Raw genomic sequence first — 15,991 nt, 5'->3', positions numbered from 1 at the left:
GGTATGTCGTAACATTAGACTAAGATACACCCAGTTTAATTATATTCATCAGACCTATTTATCCCCTGCCCGCATCAACAGAATCTACCCTAGCGCTAAGTCAGAATGCCCTAAATGCGCCACACCCACAGCTAATTTTTATCACACGATCTGGAAATGTCACTCAATAAACGCAAGCTGGCAGAGAATCACAGAAACTACTTCAGAAGTCGCTGACTACGCACTCACCCCTTCCCCAGAAACGTGTCTTCTGGGAATGCGCCGTCGCTCTAAAGGAGACAAACATCAACACAGATTCATAGATCTGGCATTCGTGGTATACAAGCGCTTGATCGCTATACACTGGAAGGTGCCCCAAACCTTCCCTTACTCCACTTGGCTCCGTGACTTACACAACCGAACACAAGCAGAAGCCCACGTATTAAAACAACTACAACAGAATGGCCAACCATAATAAGGAGTTGAAATATGGGACAGCTTTGTAGTAAAAATAGAAACCAGAGATGACATGTTCCCCCCATGACTCCCTCCACTCCCTCCACGAATAGCGCTGATACTAGTACACCCAATTAGCACATAAACCAAGCAATTAACAACATGCCCCCAGACAGAATTGCCGAACACTATGCTAAACCTACACGCACAGACCAGACCCACTTAAAATTTGCTCCTTTGGTTAAAGTACTGACCCACATCAGATGTACACCTCCTCCCCCCATGTACCCAAATGATACTCTCTATGTTTAAAACGCCATTACGTATATATACATAAAAACCACAACCAGAGTGACTATAGTTATCTGTTATACAGTTTTTCTTTTTTCTCTTCTCTGTTCTTTCTTCCTCAGCCGATGCATATCAGTAAAGCTATTGTTGATTATGCGGCTTAGAGCTTGAAAATACGGGCGAAGCTACATGAGCAAAGAAGCTGCACACTCCTCTGTAACAATTGTATTGCATTGTCAGTTTCTGTACCTTGTTTACTAAACAGATTTATAAAAAAAATAAAAATGGAGAGAATACATCTACTGAGAGACATTCTTCAGGGGCAAGATTGGTTGGCAAAAATAGATCTGAAGGATGCTTATTTTACGATTCCTATGGCAAAACATAGTCAGTGGTATTTACCGTTCAGATGGGACGGACGGGTATTCCAGTTCACATGTCTACCCTTTGGCCTGTCCTCAGCACCCTGGTGTTTTTCGAAGGTACTGAGGCCCGTAGCAGGTTATCCGAGGGAAAGAGAAGTAAGGTTGATTATTGATCTGGATGATATTTTGATCAAGAATCAGAACAAATCCTTACAGTTGAGACATGTGAAAACGGCTATAGATATTCTTCAGGATCTGGGTTTTGTGATCAATCAGGAGAAGTCAGTTCTTTTGCCATCTCAGAAGATGGCATTTTTAGGTTTTGTGGTGGACAAAGTGAAAGCACAGTTGCAGCTGCTAGAAAGAAAGTTTTCTCTTATAATGAGAGAGATGAAAAACGTGTATTGAGGAAACAGAGGATCACTTTGAGGGAGATGGCAAGGATAATTGGTTTGCTTTCCTCATCAATTCAGGCTATTTTCCCTGGACCATTGAATTGCAGAGCGAAGCAACGAGTCAAACACTTGGCTTTAGCAAAAGGTTTATGTAATGGGGACAAGATAAAGGTCTCAGAGGATGCAGTGAAGGAATTGAAATGGTGGTTGGAGAATCTTCAAGCATGGAATAGGAGAGCGATTTGTGGTACAACCCCAAATTATGTGTTGGAAACAGATGCAAGTACATTAGGTTGGGGTGCAGTAGTGGAGAATCAATTGACAGGAGGGAAATGGAGCATGAGAGAGAGATAATCTCATAAATTATTTGGAATTGGAAGCTGGGGAGTTGGCTGTCCGCAGTTTCAGAGAACACCTAAAAGGATGCTCGATTCTTTTGAGAATGGACAATATTTCAGCCGTCGCTTACATAAACAAGTTGGGAAGCAGAAGGTCGAACATACTTTCAGAGATAGCAAAGGGATTTTGGGAATTGTGCATGGAACAAAATATAGAAGTAACAGCACAGTATTTGCCAGAAGAAGTGAATTTGAGAGCAGATTGGAACTCCCATTATGTGTGGGATTACAGTGATAGGAAACTCATGCCTCGAGTTTTTCAGGAGTTAAACATAGCTTTAGGTCCAGTAGAGGTAGATAATTTTGCTTCTTGTTTGACGAATCAGTATGTGAGTTGGTATCTGGATCCAGGGGTGAAAGCAGTGGACTCATTCAGTCTGGACTGAAGGAATTTTCGGGGTTATGCTTTTCCTCCATTCTCTATGATACAGAGAGTTGTAATGCAGGTAAAGAGACAGATATGTCAGTTAGTGTTGGCAACTCCATTCTGGACTGCTCTGGCATGGTATCCATTAGTGATGGAACTCGTATTAGAAGATCCATTCTTGATAGAGGCATGCAAGGGTCTCTTGAAAGATGTGAACGACAGGGAACATCCTTTGGTGGAGTCTGGGGAACTCAACCTTCTAGTTTGGAAGATTTCAGGAGAAACCAGCATTTCAGAGAGTTATCCGAAGAAGCTTCATAGTTATTATATGAATCATGGGCTCATGCAATGAGGAAATGGTACAAGAGGGCATGGAATGTATGGGTTCAGTGGTGCAAGGAAAGGGATTTGGATCCCGTGAAGGCAGATGAAGTTATGATGGCTAATTATTTAGCAGAATTATTTAAGAAAGGTTTAAGTTATGGAACAATCAATTGTTACAGATCAGCAATTGCTACAGGACATTGTTTAGTGGATGGATCATCAATAGGGAAAAATGCATTGAAATGCTGTTATGAAAGGAATGAAATTAAAGAGACCTCCACCTACAAAATATCATTCCCTCTGGGATGTCAGGTTGATTTTTACCTTATTTAAAAGTTGGCCATCGAATACATTCTTAACAAATAAACAAGTGACGTGGAAAATAGCAATGTTAATATGCATCATTTGTTCTAAAAGGGTTTCTGAAGTGAAAGCTCTAGATGTGTCCACTCGGTTTTACCAACCACAAGTGATATTGTCTGAGATAAAACAATGACAGAAAGTATAGGTTACCCTAGATTTGATGAACATCCGAGATTATGTGTGGTGAGGTTGTATAAAAGAGTATGAGACAAGAAAGTGTGAGTTTAGAGCGGCAGGGATAAATCTACTTTTGATTTAATTGTAAGACCGTATGCAGCTGAATCCACAGCTACAATTACAAGATGGGTTAAAAATGTGATGCACGAGGAGGAGTGAATCTAGATCAATCTAGATCGATTTAAAGCACGTTCCAAAAGAGGAGCAATGGCTTCCAAAGTTTACTTAAAAGGAGGAAGATTGGAGAAAATCATGAAAGCCGCTGATTGGTCTAGCGATGAAATGTTTATTCAATTTTATTTTAAACCAATACAGCATGTGGCCGTATTGACAGTTTAAGCTTTAAACATGCATAATGCTCAGACGTTTACTGCATAGAGAATCGTGATTTTATTAAAGACAAGGAGGCTAGCATTATCCCTCCACTCCCACCCTTGGTAGACTGATGAGTTTTGCTGATTTGTGAATTCTAATTGTCATAAAACAAAGATTTTTAGGCATTGATGTTAAGAATATTGTTTGAGTAAAAGTCAAGGAGGATTAGCTTTTGCATGAATATAATTTGTTGAAATTGAATTCTTTTAGATTTATGAGAAGATGGGATGGTTTCTTATAGGCGAAGAATTTTGGAAAAAAGTAAAGAAGGAAAACAAAGATGTCAGCAGAACAAAAGAGGAAGAGTGCTATGGGCACGGAGTTATATGTGCTGTTATGGTTCTGTTGTTACCGTGACTTCATACGGTTCTATAAGTCTTTAAAGGTGCTGCACAGAAGCGGTAAGTAAAAGGCTTATGCATAATGCTAGCCTCCTTGTCTTTAATAAAATCACGATTCTCTATGCAGTAAACCTCTAAGAATCGCCATTTCCTTCTAAAAGTAGTATGCAACAGATATCACCAACAAGGTCCCCGGTTGACAGACTCTGCAGTGAACCAACCTGTCACAACCTACACGTCCCAGATGAACACAAGCTCCAGGGTTCTGTCAAGGAACGTTAAACTACAGAGTAAGATGTAACACCAGTGTAGGTAAGACAATATCATCCGAGGACATTGAGAGCCTTGCTGGACCAAATCGATAAAAACAAATGTCTTTACTGGATTTTTTTACATTCTGCTTCTTAGAGTGTGTGCTTCTTGGACTATTACTGACAACTCTATTATTATTAAATGTATTAAGGTGGTCATTACAACCCTGGCGGACGGTGTTAAAGGTGCGGCGGACAAAAAAAGGGAATTATGACCGTGGCGGAAACCGCCAACAAAGACAGCCACTTTAACACTCCGACCGCCATGGCGGTACAGACAAGCAGCGCGGCGGTCACCTCCAACAGACAGGCGGAAGACAATGTAACGCCCACAGTATCACAACCCGCCAATCCGCCACCTTTTCCGGGGCGGATTCACCGTGGATAAAAACACGGCGGAAACAGCTTTTGCTATGGGAAAACGCTCACCTCTACACATCCCACGAGGAAGGAGGCCACCATGGAGCCGGAATTACAAATCCTCCCTGCCCTTGTCTTCCTACTCATCTACGAACACCAGCGCCGGCGAAGACAACAGTGAGTACTGCACCTACGACAAAGGGGAGGGGGGAGACAAAAGTCAGGGGGACACACATGCAACACCCCCACCCTTGCACATTACAACACACACACCAATGCATTTCCAAACATCATAGTAACAACCCACCCGGAAGAATGCAAAGACAAAAGGAAATCAGTTCAAACATTGTAATGTATCAAAATACAGTTACCAAATATATACAGATATATATAAACACATTCAAAAGTATATACATTACGAGAAGTAGTGCAGATATGCACATATCAATGTCCGTGCACCACTGGGCCAAAAATGGATGGGCGAGGCCCACACAAGATACCTGTCCACAAACGGAGAGAACACTGCCGGGGCATCAGATAGAAATACAACAGGCACCTCAGGGGGAAGGGAAGGGGGGGCACCTCAGCCGGATTACAGCACCACGCCACATCCACGACGGGGCTCCATGCCCATTGATGTATCCTGGGGAGTGCAAAGCCACAGTCTCTCAAGTCTCTACAGTGGGTGGTTTGCCCACTGTACCATCCTGGGGATTGCAAAGCCACAGTCTCTCAAGTGGATAACAGTCTCCACTGGTTCTGGAGGGGGACTGGTGCCCAGAGTGCTTCATCCTGTTAAGGACAGACTGAGTGGATGCATATCTCCACTGGTTCTGGAGGGGGAATGATGCCTAGACTGGATTAGGCTCCCCTTGACAGTTCCTGTCCAGTCACTGTCCCAGCTGTACATGGGATAACGATGCTTGATATGGCGGTGTTTTCCTTCTGCAGCGGTGCATGCCCTGTTCAGCGGTGCTTTGCCATGGCGGTCTCTGGCCTGTTCAGCGGTGCTTTGCCATGGCGGTCTCTGGCCTGTTCAGCGGTGCTTTGCCATGGCGGTCTCTGGACTGTTCAGTGGTGCTTGCCCTGTTCAGCGGTGCTTTGCCATGGCGGTCTCTGCCCTGTAAAGCGGTGCTTCGCCATGGCGGTCTCTGCCCTGTTCAGCGGTGCTTTGCCATGGCGGTCTCTGCCCTGTAAAGCGGTGCTTCGCCATGGCGGTCTCTGCCCTGTTAAGCGGTGCTTTGCCATGGCGGTCTCTGCCCTGTAAAGCGGTGCTTCGCCATGGCGGTCTCTGGCCTGTTCAGCGGTGCTTTGCCATGGCGGTCTCTGGCCTATTCAGCGGTGCTTGCCCTGTTCAGCGGTCTTCACCATGGCGGTGATTTCCTTGTTCAGCGGTACTTTGCCATGGCGGTCTCTGACCTGTGCATTGATGTGTGGCATGACGGTCCCTCATTGCCCAGCGGGGCTGTGGCAGCCGCCGGGGCCCTCCTGGGCACTGACTCCGGCGGTGGTCTCCTGACCAGTGACGATACTCCTGCCCTCCTGGGCACTGACTCCGGCGGTGGTCTCCTGACCAGTGACGATACTCCTGCCCTCCTGGGCACTGACTCCGCCGGTGGTCTCCTGACCAGTGACGATACTCCTGCCCTCCTGGGCACTGACTCCGGCAGTGGTCCCCTGACCAGTGACGATACTGCTGCCCTCCTGGGCACTGACTCCGGCGGTGGTCTCCTGACCAGTGACGACGGTGCTGGCGGTGGCGTCCCGGCCGCCGGGGAGGATGCCGCCCTTCTCTGCCGTGCTGCTCTTACCAGGCTGTGCAGACTTCTTCTGCCACTTCACCACCTTTGGAGGAGTCACAGCTGACTCTGCAATCCCCCTGGGACCCTTGTGAGTAGTTTTGCCTCCAGGAGTCTTCACCCGGTCCCGTCGGCCACTTTCCAACTTGAGATGCTTTACAGGGGGTGGACTGGCAGTGCCTTGGCTCCGGGTCACACTGCCTGCCCTGGTGGCCGGTGCACTCCACACACCTGTAACACGCACCACTGGTACTGGAGTCTTTTTGGCTGAGGCGCTACGACAGGACTGATGAATTGGAGGGGTGGTGGTGGGGGCAAAGAGGTCAACGTTGCTGAGGGAGAGTTTATGACGAAGACTGGGATGGGTAGCTGGAGGGGGTCTGGTAGTGGAGGAAGAGGAGGTGGTTGTAGGAAGTGTCACTTTAGGTGTTTTGGGTGCAGGTGCAGGTACTGGAGGCTGTCGTGAGGTGGATGGATGTTGGGTGTGTGGGTTCCCGCGTTTGTGTACTTTGGGAGGGGGCGTCACAGACACACTGGGAGAGGACAAAGGGGACGTGTAAATGGTAGTGGAGGTGGTGAGTGCAGGTGAGCGGGGTGTGGTGCTGGGTGTTCTGATGCGAGTCCTAGTGCCTGTAGATGTAATGCATGCAGGTGAGAGTGTAGACGAGACTGGGAGGGAGGAGGGAGACGACGAGTAGGGGGACACAGTGGAGACAGTGTATGTTGCTGTGTCTGCATGTGTGTCATGCTTCTGTGAGTGCCTGTGGGTTGTGTGGTGCCTATGTTTGCCTGAGCTACTTTTGGGTGTTGAGGTGTATGCATGCTTGTCTGATGGTGTGCTTGGGACAGGCTGGGGTACAGGGGATTGGGTCTGGTTGGAGGAAGTTGGAAGGGAGAGGCTAGAGACAGGGACAATGGCTGCCATCAGTGCTGAGGCCAGAGATTGCAGGGTTCGATGCAGCCTGACCAGAATGAATGCCCTCCAGGAATGCATTAGTGTGTTGCAACTCCCTTTCTACACCCTGGATGGCATTCACAATGGTAGACTGCCCAACAGTGAGTGACCTGAGGAGGTCAATGGCCTCCTCACTGAGGGCAGCAGGGGTGACTGGGGCAGGGGCTGAGGTGCCTGGGGCGAAGGTGATGCCCACCCTCCTGGGTGAGCGGGCACGGGGCGAACGCTGACGGGCTGCTGGGAGGGCGGTGCTGGTAGGGGAGGTGGCGGCTGTACCTGTAGAAGTGGGGGGCACAGATGGTGCCACCACCACAAGGGAGCTCCCATCGGCGGACGAGTCCGTGTCGCTGGTTGGTGATCCGGTGACCAACGTGTAGCTCCCCTCGCCCTCCGTCCCACTGGTGCATTCTGAGTCTGTGGTGTGGCCCTCCATGGCCATGTAGGATGCAGTTCCCTCGTGCTCCGGTGCCACTGTACCTCCGCCTGATGATGCTGATGCACAAAAGAACAGGGAGAGCACAAAAAGGGGGAGGGGACGACAGAAGAAAGACAGGTTGAGTGCATGGCTTACCGCTACCGTTGGCGGACAATACAGACACAGCAGCGGCCTGCACTACGCTGTGCTCTTGGCCTCTACAGATGGAATTCCTAGGATATGGCCTACATGGCTATGGTGGACATCTGCACACATGGATGCCACAGGGGCATCTATACCTGTACTTGGCCCACTACTGTGGTGGGGTGGAGTGCCACATGCCCTGCATTACGGAGGGGCCTAGCCTACGTAAATCTGCCTGGCCTAGGGACACCCACAGCACTCCTCCCACACCCAGACCCCTCAACTGTGTGCCAAGTCCACAGAATGAGAGTGTACTCACCCCCTTGTGTCTGCTGTGATGCCCTCAAGCGCCCATCCAACTCCGGGTAGGTCACCGCCAGGATCCGGAACATCAGGGGGGTCATGGTGCGACGGGCACCCCTCCCACGTTGGGAGGCCATCCCCAGCTGAGCCTCCGCCTTCTTCTTGCTCCAGCGGCAAATGTCCTCCCATCTTTTCCGGCAGTGGGTGCCCTGTCTCTGGTGGACCCCCAGGGTCCGGACTTCCTTGGCGATGGAACGCCAAATGTCCTTCTTCTGGTGGGCGCTGACCTACATGACATGCACAGGGGAAGAAGAGAAGTCATTACCAACTGCACCGTCGATGTGAGTGGCCCCCATCCCTACCCTTGCCATGTGGCACATGCATTCACAGTCCTTCATGTTCCCTGCACTCTGCCCCCTTCCCTCTTACAACCAGCCCTCTCCACCCAGGCATAGCCCATACAACGTGCTCCCTGTGTACTTACCTGTTGGTCTGGAGGACCGTAGAGTAGCGTGTACTGGGAGAGGACCCCGTCTACTAGCTTCTCCAACTCCTGAGCAGTGAAGGCAGGGGCCCTTTCCCCAGACGCAGCAGCCATTGTCTCTTCCAGACCGAGGTCACAGCAGCACTTGCAGTGTAGGTCCTCTCCTGTCGAAGATCAGGTATCGAGTGATTGAACAGATAGAAAATGGCCGTGACGTCCGCGGCGGTGATGTCCGCAGCGGTGCGTATTATCACCGCCGGCGCACTTCGTCATTGGCTCCTGGGACCCATAGGGTCCAATGTTAACCAATGCAGCATTGCGCCGCGGTGTACGACCGCCTACCGCGACGGTGTACAACGCCAGCGCAGATACTTCACATTCCCATTGTCCCAGTTTAGAGGTCAAACAGCCGCCATTTCAGGGGCCCACATGGCTTCATTTACTACTGCGTCACACATAGCTAGGCCTACACTCAACACACATACAGGAACAGTTTTGTGTTTGGTGTCGTGTTCTGTGTATCTGTGGGTACATACCTGGGAATTTGTTGACTCTGTGGTCGCTGTTGTCCTTCCTAGGCACCGTCAGCCAGGACATTTGAGAAGATGGCGGAATCCTCCGGTGCACCGACCACTGGTGGACCTGTTGACAATGGAGGAGCGACATTTAATCATCACCTACAGGTTTGACCGTGCCACTATCCAGGAACTATGTACCCAGTAGGAGCCAGACCTGATGTCACCAATCCGCCATCCCACTGGAATCCCCCCTGACGTGCAGGTGCTGTCAGTGCTCCATTTCCTTGCTAGTGGGTCTTTTCAGACAACAGTGGCCATGGCATCAGGGATGTCCCAGCCTATGTTTTCCAACGTGTTGTCCAGAGTGTTGGCTGCTCTGCTTAAACACGTAAGGAGATACATTGGTTTCCCTGAGGTGGAGGATTTGGCTACAGTGAAAGGTGACTTTGCCCTTGGACATATCCCCAACATCATAGGTGCTATTGATGGGACCCATGTAGCTCTGGTCCCCCCCCACAGGAGTGAACAGGTGTACAGGAACCGGAAGACATATCATTCGATGAATGTACAGATGGGATGTTTGGCAGACCAGTGCATCTCCCAGGTAAATGCTATGTTCCCTGGCTCAGTGCATGACGCCTACATCCTGCAGAATAGCAGCATCCCTTATATGATGGATCAACTCCAGAGGCACCGTGTGTGGCTATTAGGGGACTCTGGTTACCCCAACCTGTCATGGCTACTGACCCCAGTGAGGAATCCCAGGACCAGGGCAGAGGAACGCTACAATGAGGCCCATGGGCGGACTAGGAAGGTGATCGAACGCACCTTCGGCCTCCTGAAGGCCAGGTTCAGGTGCCTCCATATGACAGGTGGTTCCCTATTCTACTCACCGAAGAAGGTGTGCCACATCATCATCGCCTGCTCGATGCTTCACAATCTTGCTTTGCGACGCCAGGTGCCTTTTCTGCAGGAGGATGGTCCAGATGACGGTGTTGTGGCAGCTGTGGAGCCTGTGGAGCCTGTGGACAGTGATGAGGAGGAAGCTGAGGAAGAAGACATCGACAACAGGGAGTCAGTCATACAGCAATATTTCCAGTGACACACAGGTGAAAACATTTTCTTTTTTCCCATTCCATTAACTTTAACATGTCTACCTCTATCCTGTCTGTCATTTCATGCCAGTATTTGGTCACTGAGTTGTACCTTTCCATTACGGTTTCACAGGTGTGGTTACCAACGTGTGTCATCTGCTTGCATCCTTCAAGGACTTGTGATGTGTGACATAGGTATGTTGGCTTTACAATTGGAAAAGCATTATGACACTGTCATTGATAATACATATTTACAAAATCACAGACTGACTCCAGATTGTTTTGTGGTTCAAGGGTGTTTATTGAAGTGCTCAAAAATGGAGGGGGGTTGTAATATGGTGATGGGGGACGGTGGAGGAATGTCCATGGCAGAGTCCAGTCCATTGGTCACACAGGTGCACTGCCCATATGGGCATAGGAAGTGGAGCTGGGGCAGTTTAAGTATGGACAGGGTAACAAAGTGGGACAGTGGGAGGACAATCAGGGTGGTATAATTTCCTGTCGGGGGTCTTGCTATCTTGCTCTGTCCTGTTCCTGGATCTCAGGGACCGCTTGCGGGGTGGTTCTCCATCTGCAGGGGTTGGGGTGCTGGTGTGGTGGTCCTGTGGCGGGGCATCCTGTCCACTAGCGCCGGCGGAGGTGGTGGGCAGTTCATCGTCCAGGCTAGTGTCAGGGGCCCGTTGGAGTGCCACGGTGTCCCTCATTGTCTGCTGTATGTCCTTCAGCACCCCTACGATGGTGCCCAGGGCGGAGCTGATGGTCCTGAGTTCCTCCCTGGACCCCAAATACTGCTCCTCCTGCAGGCGCTGGGTCTTCTGAAACTTGTCCCGGACCGTCGCCATCGTCTCCTGGGAGTGGTGGTAGGCTCCCATGATGGAGGAGAGGGCCTCGTGGAGAGTGGGTTCCCTTGGCCTGTCCGCCCCTGTCACACAGCAGCCCTCCCAGTTCCCCTGTGTTCCTGGGCCTCCGTCCCCTGGACCGTGTGCCCACTACCACTGCCCCCAGGTCCCTGATTTTCTTGGGGTGGTGGGTTATCCTGGGTTCCCTGTAGTGGTGGACACACCGCTGATTGACGGGTCCTGGGTACAGAGGTATGGGCCCGCTGGGTGGGTGCTGTGCTGGTGTTACCAGAGGGTGGAAGGTCGGTGTTGGGCTGTGCCTGTGCAAGGGGAACCGACTGTCCCGAGGCCCACGATGGTCCGGGCTGGTCATCAGGATCCAGAAGGGCAGAGCTGCTATCGTCACTGTGGGCCTCTTCTGTGGGTGGAGTGGAGTTGTCTGAACCCTCCGGTGTGGTGACGTTCCTTCGTGGTCCTGCAGGGACATAAGAGCATGATTATTGCATCTGTGTGTGTAATGGTGTGCAATGGGTAGGTGTGCGTGTACCCCAGTGCAAGCATTCCTGTGTGTGGGTTGGTTTGATGATGGTTAGGGGGGTGTTATGGGTATGTGCAGTGAGCATGCTTTGGTGAGGGGTGACCATGCTTAGTTGTGTCATGCAGGGCTTGGTGTTGGGATGTGTGGTTTGTGTTATTAGTACATATGTGAGGAGTTTGAGTGATAGGGGAGGGGATGAGGGTGGGGGTGTGTGATAGCATGCAGGTAGGGTGGGGGATATGATAGTGAAGATTTGACTTACCAGTGTCCATTCCTCCACCGACTCCTCCGAGGCCCTCAGGATGCATGATAGTCAAGACTTGCTCCTCCCATGTTGTTAGTTGTGGGGAAGGAGGTGGGGGTCCGCCGCCAGTCCGCTGAACCGCAATGTTGTGCCTGGAGACCACTGAACGCACCTTCCCCCGTAGGTCGTTCCACCTCTTCCAGATTGTAGGAGGCTGGACTGGCTTGTAGTGAGTACCAAGGGGTACTTGCACCTTGCACCAGGCCCAGTTATCCCTTATTAGTGTATAGGGTGTCTAGCAGCTTAGGCTGATAGATAATGGTAGCTTAGCAGAGCAGCTCAGGCTGAACTAGGAGACGTGTGAAGCTACCACAGTACCACTTAGTGTCATATGCACAATATCATAAGAAAACACAATACACAGTTATACTAAAAATAAAGGTACTTTATTTTTATGACAATATGCCAAAGTATCTTAGAGTGTACCCTCAGTGAGAGGATAGGAAATATACACAAGATATATATACACAATAGCAAAAATATGCAGTATAGTCTTAGAAAACAGTGCAAACAATGTATAGTTACAATAGGATGCAATGGGGAAACATAGGGATAGGGGCAACACAAACCATATACTCCAGAAGTGGAATGCGAACCACGAATGGACCCCAAACCTATGTGACCTTGTAGAGGGTCGCTGGGACTATTAGAAAATAGTGAGAGTTAGAAAAATAACCCTCCCCAAGACCCTGAAAAGTGAGTGCAAAGTGCACCAAAGTTTCCCTAAGGACAAAATAGTCGTGTTAGAGGGAAAATGCAAGGAAAACACAAATCAGCAATGCAACAACGATGGATTCCTGACTGAGGGTACCTGTGGAACAAGGGGACCAAGTCCAAAAGTCACAAGCAGCTCGGAGATGGGCAGATGCCCAAGAAATGCCAGCGGTTGGTGCAAAGAAGCTCTTACTAGGCTGAAGAACTGTGAATACTGCAGGAACGACAAGGGCTAGAGACTTCCCCTTTGGAGGATTGATCCCCCACGCCTTGGAGAGTCGTGCAGAAGTGTTTTCCCGCCGGATGGACGCCAACAAGCCTTGCTACACGCAAATCGTGCGTTTGGCGTTTTTGGACGCTGCTGGGGCCCAGGAGGGACCAGGAGGTCGCAAATTGGACCTGCAGAGAGAGGGGACGTCGAGCAAGACAAAGAGCCCTCACTGAAGCAGGTAGCACCCGGAGAAGTGCCAGAAACAGGCACTATGAGGATGCGTGAAACGGTGCTCGCCGAAGTTGCACAAAGGAGTCCCACGTCGCCGGAGACCAACTTAGAAAGTCGTGCAATGCAGGTTAGAGTGCCGTGGACCCAGGCTTGGCTGTGCACACAGGATTTCCGCCGGAAGTGCACAGGGGCCGGAGAAGCTTGCAAAGTCGCGGTTCCCAGCAATGCAGCCCAGCGAGGTGAGGCAAGGACTTACCTCCACCAAACTCGGGCTGAAGAGTCACTGGACTGTGGGAGTCACTTGGACGGTGTCGCTGGATTCGAGGGACCTCGCTCGTCGTGCTGAGAGGAGACCCAAGGGACCGGTAATGCAGCTTTTTGGTGCCTGCGGTTGCAGGGGGAAGATTCCGTCGACCCACGGGAGATTTCTTCGGAGCTTCTGGTGCAGAGAGGAGGCAGATTACCCCCACAGCATGCACAAGCAGGAAAACAGTCGAGAAGGCGGCAGGATCAGCGTTACAGAGTTGCAGTAGTCGTCTTTGCTACTATGTTGCAGGTTTGCAGGCTTCCAGCGCGGTCAGCGGTCGATTCCTTATCAGAAGGTGAAGAGGGAGATGCAGAGGAACTCGGCTGAGCTCATGCATTCGTTATCTACAGTTTCCCCAGAGACAGAGACCCTAAATAGCCAGAAAAGAGGGTTTGGCTACCTAGGAGAGAGGAAAGGCTACTAACACCTGAAGGAGCCTATCACAAGGAGTCTCTGACGTCACCTGGTGGCACTGGCCACTCAGAGCAGTCCAGTGTGCCAGCAGCACCTCTGTTTCCAAGATGGCAGAGGTCTGGAGCACACTGGAGGAGCTCTGGACACCTCCCAGGGGAGGTGCAGGTCAGGGGAGTGGTCACTCCCCTTTCCTTTGTCCAGTTTCGCGCCAGAGCAGGGGCTAAGGGGTCCCTGAACCGGTGTAGACTGGCTTATGCAGAATTGGGCACATCTGTGCCCAACAAAGCATTTCCAGAGGCTGGGGGAGGCTACTCCTCCCCTGCCTTTACACCATTTTCCAAAGGGAGAGGGTGTCACACCCTCTCTCAGAGGAAGTTCTTTGTTCTGCCATCCTGGGCCAGGCCTGGCTGGACCCCAGGAGGGCAGCTGCCTGTCTGAGGGGTTGGCAGCAGCAGCAGCTGCAGAGAAACCCCAGGAAGGGCAGTCTGGCAGTACCAGGGTCTGTGCTACAGACCACTGGGATCATGGAATTGTACCAACAATGCCAGGATGGCATAGAGGGGGCAATTCCATGATCATAGACATGTTACATGGCCATATTCGGAGTTACCATGGTGAAGCTACATATAGGTAGTGACCTATATGTAGTGCACGCGTGTAATGGTGTCCCCGCACTCACAAAGTTCAGTGAATTGGCTGTGAACAATGTGGGGGCACCTTGGCTAGTGCCAGGGTGCCCTCACACTAAGTAACTTTGCACCTAACCTTTACCAGGTAAAGGTTAGACATATAGGTGACTTATAAGTTACTTAAGTGCAGTGTAAAATGGCTGTGAAATAACGTGGACGTTATTTCACTCAGGCTGCAGTGGCAGGCCTGTGTAAGATTTGTCAGAGCTCCCTATGGGTGGCAAAAGAAATGCTGCAGCCCATAGGGATCTCCTGGAACCCCAATACCCTGGGTACCTCAGTACCATATACTAGGGAATTATAAGGGTGTTCCAGTAAGCCAATGTAAATTGGTAAAAATGGTCACTAGCCTGTCAGTGACAATTTGGAAAGAAATGAGAGAGCATAACCACTGAGGTTCTGATTAGCAGAGCCTCAGTGAGACAGTTAGTCACTACACAGGTAACACATTCAGGCACACTTATGAGCACTGGGGCCCTGGGTTACCAGGGTCCCAGTGACACATACAACTAAAACAACATATATACAGTGAAAAATGGGGGTAACATGCCAGGCAAGATGGTACTTTCCTACACAACCCCCCCCAAACGAAGGACAATAAGACTAGCCATTACCTGATGAGTCTTCATTGTCTAAGTGGAAATATCTGGAGAGTCCATCTGCATTGGAGTGGCTACTCCCAGGTCTATGTTCCACTGTATAGTCCATTCCCTGTAGGGATATGGACCACCTCAACAATTTAGGATTTTCACCTTTCATTTGTTTTAGCCAAAGTAGAGGTTTGTGGTCTGTCTGAACAATGAAGTGAGTGCCAAACAGGTATGGCCTCAACTTCTTCAGAGCCCAGACCACAGCAAAGGCCTCCCTCTCAATGGCAGACCAACGCTTTTCTCTAGGGGTCAACCTTCTACTAATAAAAGCAACAGGTTGATCCTGGCCCTCAGAATTAAGTTGTGATAGGACTGCCCCTACTCCTAATTCAGATGCATCAGTTTGGACATAGAATTTTTTAGAGTAACAAGGGCTTTTCAGGACAGGTGCAGAGCACATGGCCTGCTTCAGCTCCTCAAAAGCTTTCTGACAGTTTGCTGTCCATAATACCTTTTTAGGCATTTTCTTGGATGTGAGGTCATTAAGAGGGGCTGCAATGGAGCCATAGTTCTTAATGAACCTCCTGTAATACCCAGTGAGGCCTAGGAAGGCTCTCACCTGAGTCTGAGTGGTAGGGGGAACCCAATCAATAATAGTTTGGATTTTCCCCTGAAGTGGTGCAATCTGTTCCCCACCAACAAGGTGTCCCAGATAAACCACCTTACTCTGCCCTATCTGGCACTTTGATGCCTTGATAGTGAGGCCTGCCTTTTGCAGGGCCTCCAAAACTTTCCAAAGGTGGACCAGGTGATCATCCCAGCTGGAGCTAAAGACAGCTATATCATCCAAATATGCTGCACTGAAAGCTTCCAGCCCTTGCAGGACTGTGTTCACCAACCTCTGAAAAGTGGCAGGTGCATTTTTCAAACCAAAAGGCAT

The sequence above is a fragment of the Pleurodeles waltl genome, chromosome 3_1, assembly GCF_031143425.1.
Source record: "Pleurodeles waltl isolate 20211129_DDA chromosome 3_1, aPleWal1.hap1.20221129, whole genome shotgun sequence".
NCBI lineage: Eukaryota > Metazoa > Chordata > Amphibia > Caudata > Salamandridae > Pleurodeles > Pleurodeles waltl.
Note: the sequence above shows the minus strand (reverse complement) of the source record.